Source organism: Thalassophryne amazonica, chromosome 7 (genome assembly GCF_902500255.1).
Source record: "Thalassophryne amazonica chromosome 7, fThaAma1.1, whole genome shotgun sequence".
NCBI lineage: Eukaryota > Metazoa > Chordata > Actinopteri > Batrachoidiformes > Batrachoididae > Thalassophryne > Thalassophryne amazonica.
Genome location: NC_047109.1, coordinates 42,647,334 through 42,659,515, shown reverse-complemented (window position 1 = coordinate 42,659,515; position 12,182 = coordinate 42,647,334).

Here is a 12,182-nt window from a genome sequence, read left to right as displayed (position 1 = left end):
TTAGGTGGATTGGAAACTTTAAATTGTCCGTACGTGTGAATGTGTTTGTTTGTCTATGTGTGGCCCTACGACAGACTGGCATCCTGTCAAGGGTGTACCACAGCTCACACTCCATGACTGCTGGGATAGGCTCCAGCCACCCACAACCCCCAGTTGGACTAAGCGGTTGAAGATGAGTGTGTGTGTGTGTGTTTAGATTTTGTTCTAATTTGGTCAAAGATCAAGGTCAATGAAAACATGGCCCAAAAAACTCAATTTCAGTTTCTCTCAACAGCCAAGAAGCTTAGAGAATATTACTTAGATATCTATATATCTATTCCTATATCTTGGATAGATATCTATATAACTCGATTTTGGTGGAGTCTGTTTATAGGTCAAGGGAATCATGGCCCCCCCAAAAATTTGGTGAATGATCAAAGCTAAAGTTCAACGAAAACATTTCCCAAAATAAAACAATTTTTGTATATCTCAACAGCCAAGAAGCCTAGATGGATCAAACATGGTGGGAATATGACTGCAATAGATATCTAGAGGTGATTAGATTTTGGCGTAGTTTGTTCAAAAGTCAAGGTCAGGGAAATCATGGTTCCAAAACACATTATTATTATTATTATTATTATTATTATTATTATTATTATTATTATTATTATTATTATTATTACTGTTATTATTAATGTATCTCAACAAACAAGAATCCCAGATGGGTGATTTCAAGAATAAATTGATCAGGAAAATATTTGTGATGGATTTGATGAAGGACGTCGTGCTGAAGTCACGCAGAAGTCATAAGATAAGGTCATACATGGTCAAAAACACGATTACAGACGTGTTTATTTACTTCTACATTTCTATCGTTGTGTGTGGAGCACACATGGTATACATCAGCTTCTTGATGCCTTTCATTAATATTTACTTGTGATAATAATTAATTTATAGCATTTAATTTTTTATTCAGTACTTTATCCACATGCAAGAAAACATCAACACTGTGTAAAAAGCCAATCCAGTCAAGCATCTAAAATAAATAAATAAATAAAAGTAGCAGCATTGATGTTTTTTTGCAGAATGTAGCAGCCCACTCTTTCTTCACTCTTGCATTTGAACTCTGTGTTGTTTGGCATTACTTTTGATAAACTCTACACATTGGATTTTAACTGTTACATCAAAAACACTCCTCTGCCCAAACACTTAAAATCAATTTTGCTTTCCTACCACAATGCACTTGTGCTTTCAGCCATTTTTCAGAAATGTAAAAAGATTCGCCTCTGGCATTCTCATGTCACATGTGCTGCACTGCTGCCAGTTTCTGTATTCTACTGCACACTGCACAAATGAAAGAAACAGTTGCCCCAAGGCGCTTTATATTGTAAGGCAAGGCCATACAATAATTACGTAAAAACCCCAATGTCAAAACGACCCCCTGTGAGCAAGCACTTGGCGACAGTGGGAAGGAAAAACTCCCTTTTAACAGGAAGAAACCTCCAGCAGAACCAGGCTCAGGGAGGGGCAGTCTTCTGCTGAAACTGGTTGGGGCTGAGGGAGAGAACCAGGAAAAAGACATGCTGTGGAGGGGAGCAGAGATCAATCACTAATGATTAAATGCAGAGTGGTGCATACAGAGCAAAAAGAGAAAGAAACACTCAGTGCATTATGGGAACCCCCGAGCAGTCTAAGTCTATAGCAGCATAACTAAGGGATGGTTCAGGGTCACCTGATCCAGCCATAACTATAAGCTTTAGCAAAAAGGAACGTTTTAAGCCTAATCTTAAAAGTAGAGAGGGTGTCTGTCTCCCTGATCCAAATTGGGAGCTGGTTCCACAGGAGAGGAGCCTGAAAGATGAAGGCTCTGCCTCCCATTCTACTCTTACAAACCCTAGGAACTACAAGTAAGCCTGCAGTCGGAGAGCGAAGCGCTCTATTGGGGTGATATGGTACTATGAGGTCCCTAAGATAAGAAGGGACCTGATTATTCAAAACCTTATAAGTAAGAAGAAGAATTTTAAATTCTATTCTAGAATTAACAGGAAGCCAATGAAGAGAGGCCAATATGGGTGAGATATGCTCTCTCCTTCTAGTCCCCGTCAGTACTCTAGCTGCAGCATTTTGAATTAACTGAAGGCTTTTCAGGGAACTTTTAGGACAACCTGATAATAATGAATTACAATAGTCCAGCCTAGAGGAAATAAATGCATGAATTAGTTTTTCAGCATCACTCTGAGACTAGACCTTTCTAATTTTAGAGATATTGCATAAATGCAAAAAAAGCAGTCTTACATATTTGTTTAATATGCACTTTGAATGACATATCCTGATCAAAAATGACTCCAAGATTTCTCACAGTATTACTAGAGGTCAGGGTAATGCCATCCAGAGTAAGGATCTGGTTAGACACCATGTTTCTAAGATTTGTGGGGCCAAGTACAATAACTTCAGTTTTATCTGAGTTTAAAAGCAGGAAATTAGAGGTCATCCATGTCCTTATGTCTGTAAGACAATCCTGCAGTTTAGCTAATTGGTGTGTGTCCTCTGGCTTCATGGATAGATAAAGCTGGGTATCATCTGCGTAACAATGAAAATTTAAGCAATGCCGTCTAATAATACTGCCTAAGGGAAGCATGTATAAAGTGAATAAAATTGGTCCTAGCACAGAACCTTGTGGAACTCCATAATTAACCTTAGTCTGTGAAGAAGATTCCCCATTTACATGAACAAATTGTAATCTATTAGATAAATATGATTCAAACCACCGCAGTGCAGTGCCTTTAATACCTATGGCATGTTCTAATCTCTGTAATAAAATTTTATGGTCAACAGTATCAAAAGCAGCACTGAGGTCTAACAGAACAAGCACAGAGATGAGTCCACTGTCTGAGTCCATAAGAAGATCATTTGTAACCTTCACTAATGCTGTTTCTGTACTATGATGAATTCTAAAACCTGACTGAAACTCTTCAAATAGACCATTCCTCTGCAGATGATCAGTTAGCTGTTTTACAACTACCCTTTCAAGAATTTTTGAGAGAAAAGGAAGGTTGGAGATTGGCCTATAATTAGCTAAGATAGCTGGGTCAAGTGATGGCTTTTTAAGTAATGGTTTAATTACTCCCACCTTAAAAGCCTGTGGTACATAGCCAACTAATAAAGATAGATTGATCATATTTAAGATCGAAGCATTAAATAATGGTAGGGCTTCCTTGAGCAGCCTGGTAGGAATGGGGTCTAATAGACATGTTGATGGTTTGGATGAAGTAACTAATGAAAATAACTCAGACAGAACAATCGGAGAGAAAGAGTCTAACCAAATACCGGCATCACTGAAAGCAGCCAAAGATAACGATACGTCTTTGGGATGGTTATGAGTAATTTTTTCTCTAATAGTTAAAATTTTATTAGCAAAGAAAGTCATGAAGTCATTACTAGTTAAAGTTAAAGGAATACTCGGCTCAATAGACCTGGGGTTGTTCTTATTTTCTTCAATTAGTGATGAGTAGTAAGATGTCCTAGCTTTACGGAGGGCTTTTTTATAGAGCAACAGACTCTTTTTCCAGGCTAAGTGAAGATCTTCTAAATTAGTGAGACGCCATTTCCTCTCCAAACTTACGGGTTATCTGCTTTAAGCTGCGAGTTTGTGAGTTATACCACGGAGTCAGGCACTTCTGATTTAAAGCTCTCTTTTTCAGAGGAGCTACAGCATCCAAAGTTGTCTTCAATGAGGATGTAAAACTACTGATGAGATACTCTATCTCACTTCCAGAGTTTAGGTAGCTACTTTGCACTGTGTTGGTATATGGCATTAGGGAACATAAAGAAGGAAACATATCCTTAAACCTAGTTACAGCGCTTTCTGAAAGACTTCTAATGTAATGAAACTTATTCCCCACTGCTGGGTAGTCCATCAGAGTAAATGTAAATGTTATTAAGAAATGATCAGACAGAAGACAGTTTTCAGGGAATACTGTTAAGTCTTCAATTTCCATACCATAAGTCAGAACAAGATCTAAGATATGATTAAAGTGGTGGGTGGACTCATTTACATTTTGAGCAAAGCCAATTGAGTCTAATAATAGATTAAATGCAGTGTTGAGGCTGTCATTCTCAGCATCTGTGTGGATGTTAAAATCGCCCACTATAATTATCTTATCTGAGCTAAGCACTAAGTCAGACAAAAGTTCTGAAAATTCACAGAGAAACTCACAGTAACGACCAGGAGGACGATAGATAACAACAAATAAAACTGGTTTTTGGGACTTCCAATTTGGATGGACAAGACTAAGAGTCAAGCTTTCAAATGAATTAAAGCTCTGTCTGGGTTTTTGATTAATTAATAAGCTGGAATGGAAGATTGCTGCTAATCCTCCGCCTCGGCCCGTGCTACGAGCGTTCTGGCAGTTAGTGTGACTCGGGGGTGTTGACTCATTCAAACTAACATATTCATCCTGCTGTAACCAGGTTTCTGTAAGACAGAATAAATCAATATGTTGATCAATTATTATATCATTTACTAACAGGGACTTAGAAGAGAGAGACTTAATGTTTAATAGACCACATTTAACTGTTTTAGTCTGTGGTGCAGTTGAAGGTGCTATATTATTTTTTCTTTTTGAATTTTTATGCTTAAATAGATTTTTGCTGGTTATTGGTAGTCTGGGAGCAGGCACCGTCTCTACGGGGATGGGGTAATGAGGGGATGGCACGGGGAGAGAAGCTGCAGAGAGGTGTGTAAGACTACAACTCTGCTTCCTGGTCCCAACCCTGGATAGTCACGGTTTGGAGGATTTAAGAAAATTGGCCAGATTTCTAGAAATGAGAGCTGCTCCATCCAAAGTGGGATGGATGCCGTCTCTCCTAACAAGACCAGGTTTTCCCCAGAAGCTTTGCCAATTATCTATGAAGCCCACCTCATTTTTTGGACACCACTCAGACAGCCAGCAATTCAAGGAGAACATGCGGCTAAACATGTCACTCCCGGTCCGATTGGGGAGGGGCCCAGAGAAAACTACAGAGTCCGACATTGTTTTTGCAAAGTTACACACCGATTCAATGTTAATTTTAGTGACCTCTGATTGGCGTAACCGGGTGTCATTACTGCCGACGTGAATTACAATCTTACCAAATTTATGCTTAGCCTTAGCCAGCAGTTTCAAATTTCCTTCAATGTCGCCTGCTCTGGCCCCCGGAAGACAATTGACTATGGTTGCTGGTGTCGCTAACTTCACATTTCTCAAAACAGAGTTGCCAATAACCAGAGTTTGATCCTCGGCGGGTGTGTCGCCGAGTGGGGAAAAATGGTTAGAAATGTGAACGGGTTGGTGGTGTACACGGGGCTTCTGTTTAGGGCTATGCTTCCTCCTCACAGTCACCCAGTCGGCCTGCTTTCCCGGCTGCTCGGGATCTGCCAGAGGGGAACTAACGGCGGCTAAGCTACCTTGGTCCGCACCGACTACAGGGGCCTGGCTAGCTGTAGAATTTTCCACGGTGTGGAGCCGAGTCTCCAATTCGCCCAGCCTGGCCTCCAAAGCTACGAATAAGCTACACTTATTACATGTACCATTACTGCTAAAGGAGGCCGAGGAATAACTAAACATTTCACACCCAGAGCAGAAAAGTGCGGGAGAGACAGGAGAAGCCGCCATGCTAAACCGGCTAAGAGCTAGTAGCTGCGCTAAGCTAGCGGATTCCTAAAAACACGCAAAGTGAACAACGTGTAAATAATTTAGAGGTGATTCAGCAGAGGGAGTGCTTTAGTTAAGGCACGTGAAGATAACACTGTGAAACAAATCGTTATCTAGGTAACTAGATCAATCTAACTGCGCAGATTAAACAGCTAACAGATACAGCAAAACACCGCTGTGCTCCGGAACAGGAAGTGATACAATACCGCAGTGAGAGCCAACCACCAGTAGAGCTGTTGTCTACATACGCTTTGGATGCCATCGTGCAGGTGTGGATGAGATAATCTGGATGTGTTGACCACATCTGTTTCCCTCCCAATTGCATCCAATGATAGTAATATTTGCCGTTTCAGCCTGATTCCTGTACATTCTTGTTATGTGTGACGGGGGCTTTAGAGTACCTATAAACAACAGTCAAAACAATTTCATGACCATTAAAAATGCAAAAGTAAAGGACTTTTACTGATTCAATCTGCACAAAGTGATGTTAATTAGTCAAATCACTTGGTGGAGTGGGTGGCTGCACAGAAAACCTGCACCCTCTTGGCCCTTTCTGGAATGAGTTGAGGATCCTAGGCGTACACCATGGTTCTTCTTCCCAAAGGGTTGGCTTTTCCCCACCTTGGGAAGCAAATTAATACTGAAAAAGTGAATTAATCATCTAAATTAGATAAAGCTAGGTTGAAGCTGATTTTAATACTTGTATGTGGGGTTCAGGCTTTGATGACTCAATATAATGTGTATGATCAGCATAGACACAACCCATATGACAGCCAACACCCAGACATTGCAACTTGTCCACCAAGCCATCACTATACATACAAAACAATATAGGGGACATGACCCCACCTTGTTTAACACCATTAGAAATTGAAAAATAAGGGTCATACAAATTATCCCATCTAACTCTGTTTTTGACTGAGGTACATATTTAAAAGAAACCTACAATATATGGAAAATAAAACTCTATCTATTAACACTGTAAATAAATTACAGTAATTGAACCTGTCAAATGCTTTGCTTGCATCTAGCATAAAACTGTACACATGAGAACCTATGTTGACATAATATGAAACTGTTTCAACAACCATTGCAGTACACATACCAAATGACAAAGTATCCTTATACCCAAATTGCAAATTACGAGTACATAATTTAGTTCTTTCCTTAAAAAGGATAATAATAAGTAATTTACAAATAACACTGCTTAAAGTGATGGCACAAAAGTTATGTAACACTGTAAAGTTTAACCACCTACTCTTACCATAGTGCCATCTGACATACACTCTAAAAACTGAGCTGCTGTCTCAACGAGAAAAAGTGATGTAACAATCGGCACAGATTTTTTTAAAGTTACAGTATTTCAACTTAACTAAAGTTATTTCAGTTTAACTCAAGAAGTCTTGTGGCATTAACTCAGTTGAAAGTTGAAATAACTTTAAAAAAAATCTATGCAAACTATTAAATCAGTTTTTCCCATTGAGACAGCAGTTCCTTTTTTAGAGTGTACCATCAGGTGTAAAACTTTGCTTAACCATGGCAAGGTCAGAGGTACCATCTCTCAGTACATTTAAGGTTTTTAACACCCTCAGCAACGTCAGATACTGTAATTCTATGAACACCATGTGTACATGTACCATCTACATTATTATTAGCACATATTAACTAATTAATTTCAGATTGTAACTTACACATTTCATCTTTGTCATTTGGAACACTATTATACAATGTACTTAATTTCTTGGCAAACAGATCAGTATTTTTCACAGCAAATGCACAATCAATCTTACTTGGATATGAACTTCTCCTACTTCTAAAAGACCTAGCATGCTTATATAAATTTGACATAGACATACTGGTCAACTGGATCAGCCATCATATCACACTTGATCTCAGCATGTTTTCTAACAACCATTTTATAAGACCTATGATATGCTCTGTTTTTTCTCCTGAGACCAGCTGTCACACCTTGCCTAGGACATCCATTATCAACCCACATATTATGCCAGAACAGTGAGGTTTCAAAATACTTTCTGGCATACTCATTCCAACCTGGTACTCCATTGATATGCTTCTTACACTTGTGAATTAGTATACATTTACTGCTAGCTTTTAACAGAATATCAACAATGTTGTGGTACATTTTACAGAGATCCTCACTATGCAAATTACCAAACTTACTGTCACATAAAACTTGTCTGTTTCTGTCTTGTCAGAAACAGACAAGACAAAACTGGGCCTGTTCAGTCATCTCCACATCCACCATCCTGTCCAGAAATCAACCAAAACACCATCTTCCTCACTGAGGGATTTCCACAACGACTGAAAAACGGTTATGCCATAGAATGTTAGGTGGTGGGGATGACAGTTGCAATTCTATGTTCATATCTTAAAGACATGTCACACAAAAATCATAACAACTTAGATTTAGGCTGTTAGTGACTATCCGGTGATGTACCGGGATTGCTTTGTGCACTTCTGTGAAAGGTCTCAAAGTATTTGGCATTCACAACAAACAGCTACAGAGACTATTGAAAACGGAGTACTCGTGGAACTTGTTTTCCAAGTATTTCTGAAAGTGTTCATGTAGCTTTGAAGAAATGTTCCAGCATGCTGTTAAATGGAATGCAGCTGCCAATGTTAAGAACCGCAGATTAATTGCAAAGTATACAAAAGTGTGATGTTGTGTTATGATGACTCATTTCTAAATGATAACTGTTGATTTGGATGTTGTCACAGTAAAAGCAGCAGCCCCATTCCACTGTGAGAAGACTTAGTGCGCATGCACGTCAATTAGTCATGAAGGCTGCCTGTTACAAACAGTCTGCTTGAGGGTCATCTTTGTGCATGGTTATAAGTGTCACCGATGTAACTGTGAAAAATCTAAGATAAACATCTGTGTGATCAGGCAGCCTAAAAAACAGCTGACAGTTCTGCATGTACATTTATGGTGGGAGCTATATCTGGTTTAAAACAGTGTGCTGCTTTGGTACACAGCAGACTCCATACACATCCAGATTCAAAATCCGACAGACCCAATCAAAGTAAGCCTACCAGCTCAAATGATGAGAACAAAATACAAAAGAAAAAAAAAACTGAACAGGGCACTCACCCAGTTGTAGAATGATTTCCAAGACAAAATATGTAAAGTCCACACCATCAAAGAAGTCATCAAGCACAGATCACATGCAGTTGCCAGCCAGAGAATAATGTCTAGGTCCACACCATCAAAGAGGTCCCGACTGGCACCGTCATGCACGGATGGCACATGATCGCCAGCAAGAGAACAATGTCCAGGTCTGTGCCATCAAAGAGGTCCTGACTGGCATAGCCAAAGCTTGTAAAATCCAAATATAACTGAGTGATATCTTCCAGTGTACATGCAGTATAAAAATAATTATTAATTTTGACCCTCAAGGTTTTTGCTCTTTGTGAAATAATGCTTCTGTATGTGCAGTAAAACAATTGTATGTAAGCATCCAAAATAAAACTTTTGAAATTTGTTGAAAGCGCTGTTTGCCAAATTTGTATTTATATATATATATATATATATATATATATATATATATATATATATATATATATATATATATATATATATATATATATATTTTATTTTTTTTTTTTAAAACCTTAAATGAAATTAAAACATTAACTTTCACAGGGGCTAATAATTTTGTCCTCATCTGTATCTACTGTTAGTAGGGGTGGTGGCCAAGTGGTTAATGCACTTGGTTTCAGTTCAGAAGGCTCCAGGTTCAAATTCCACCCCTGCCACATTTCTCCATGTAATGTGGCGTTGCATCAGGAAGGGCATCCGGCGTAAAACCTGTGCCAATTCAACACGCAGATCCACCTTGGATTTGCTGTGGCAACCCCAAGTGCAAACAAGGGAGCAGCCGAAGGGACATACTGTATCTACTGTTAGTATAGGCTTAAACAGCACAATTATGCAACTGATTAATCAATTATCAGTGATTTTTCACTATTTTGTATTTCCCACACAATCATCCCCAACAGCTACATCCTCCATGTCAGTGGCAGCAGTCCACTGCTGGACGTCTGGCTCCAAACGACAGGGCAGTATTTCAGCAGACTCTGCTGCAGCTCCCTTAACATCATCATCAATGCCAAATATCAGGGCAACACTCCCAGCCATATCTGATAAATACGAGCCACTTTCGAATGAAAGCTCACACACCTATGTTATGAGACATAGCAGCATTTGTCTCACGCTGTCTAGTGGCCATCATGATGTCTGCCTTTTCCAATATGTATGTCACACACCAACAAACAGTGAGAAATGCAGAGTAAGATGTTTGGTGGAAATGCACCTGCTGAGCCATCAAGCGAGAGGGATAATTAGCAATAAAATACATCAGGGACCACTAATTATTACCATTTGTGCGTGGATAGACTTACAATCATGAATACTTTGATATTATGTTGCAAATGTGTGACATGGCCTTTCAGCATTTTTTAAATTCATTGTTGCCAGAATTCTGTATAGAAGGAGAAGAACTCTGCAGACAAGCAAGAATTAATGTTATTGAGGTGCATACATTCAATAATAATAGTAAAGAATGGGAAGACAAAGAATCAAAATGTTATTTCCTATTAGCTGGAAACAGTTACTGACAGATGGTTTGTTCTCGGTTGAAATGGATGGCCTGATGTTTTTATTTTACTGTGCTGGGGTGAATTGTGTTGGCTTTAAAGGTGCACTGTGATATTGTTTAAAGCATACACATAAGACCACGAGTCACACATGCAAGTCCATCTTTGCATTTATTGGCTGTGCTAAATTTAGATATGCTGTGCAGAACGGGGGTCATAGTTCATCCTACCTTACTCTTGCCATTTTCTCACAATTCTCAGAAGTACAGAATGACAGGCATCTTAGCCACACCATAAAATTTGTGTGGCACAAAGTGTTCTGTAAAGTGGACGGTACCATAAACAGAAGGATGGAAAGGAACCAACTAGCTGTCAGGAGCCAACACCAGCAGGGTTTTAAACATTGCCAGGAAAAATGATCAGGCTTCCTGCAACCTGAGTCATCTGTCTGGAGGATAATTGGTCTCTTCTTTTCCATGTTTCACCTTGCAGCTGCACATGCTGTCTCCTTTGAGAATGAGGTGTTTGTGCAGTGAATGTGTCTGCATCTGCAAGTGTGTGTCTGGCCATACACGTGCATCTGTGTGTGTTCAGCCAGTGGAGGGGTCGAAGTGGGGGTGGTGGTGGGTCCACCTGCTTGGTCCAAGTCACAGTCCATTCATCTAACTCCATTAAGTGGCATCCTCGTGAGCGGCTGAGCTGTGGGGCACCATGAGAGTAATGCGTTCCCATCAAGACTGTGCTTTGTTTGCCAAAACATCATTCGTTAATTACCCTGTGAGTTCTGACTAGCTCACTAATATGTCATCACTTTCATGTTGTAGAGAGAGCGAGAGAGAGAGAGAGAGAGAGAGATTATAAACCTTGCCCCATTTCATGCAAAGCCGAAAAGAAAGTTTACATCTGTTTGAACTTGAAGAACCATTTCATATAGTCACACTTCCAGTACCTATAAATGAGAAAGGCTGTCCGGAGCCCATGCACATGCATGCATGCAGAACACCCCGACCCCTTCAAAAAACAAGAAAAAGATTAACTTTAATCAGAAATTTCCCCCTTTATCTCTGTAGTTCATTCAACAAATGCATTTCTAATATTCACAACCTCACAGCAAACAAAATGCTGCACAGTCCCCCCGTGATCTTTGGCTCCCACATGAAAAAGTTTCCGAGCAGACAAATAATGTGGTATAATTTTCAATATCATTGAAGAATCTTTTCACCCAGTGTAATTTTACAACTGACCCCTACCTTGCTGCCTATTGAAAATTCAAGTGGCCAATTTATTCAAAGAGTAATGTTTAAGGAATATTTTTGCAGAATTTTGGTGCTTTTTTTCACTATTTGAAAGATTTCTAAGTAAATGTTCTGTTATCTGTTTCACTAAAAGGGCTTTTCAATGTTAAAATCAAATATCCACTAAATCTGCAATGCAGATCAGATGTGGATCAAACTTAATCTATTCATTGAGAGTGCCAGTTTGCACCTCATCATCACAAATAAGAGTGATTGAACCATTTTTGATTGAGATATAATGCAAATATAAATATAACTATAATGCACAAAATGGGTTTTTCTATAGTAAATTCAGCCTTCACAAAATCCACAATCTAATAAGATCCGGATCATCCTTTGTCAGGCAATAGTGAGTGTCACTCTGCACCTCGTATTCAAATATGAGAGTAATTGGGGGAAGTTTGATTAAAAAATATAACGTAAAATATATATTGAATGGGGTTTTCAATGGCTACAAAAATTGTAATCCAGATCAGATCTGGATAAAACATTGCCAGTCGATAACGGATACCATCCTACATAATGCAAAAGAAATTCAATCTTTTTTGACAGTTAGGAATTTTTGAATCATATAAGTTTCAATATTAACCCTGTGGGG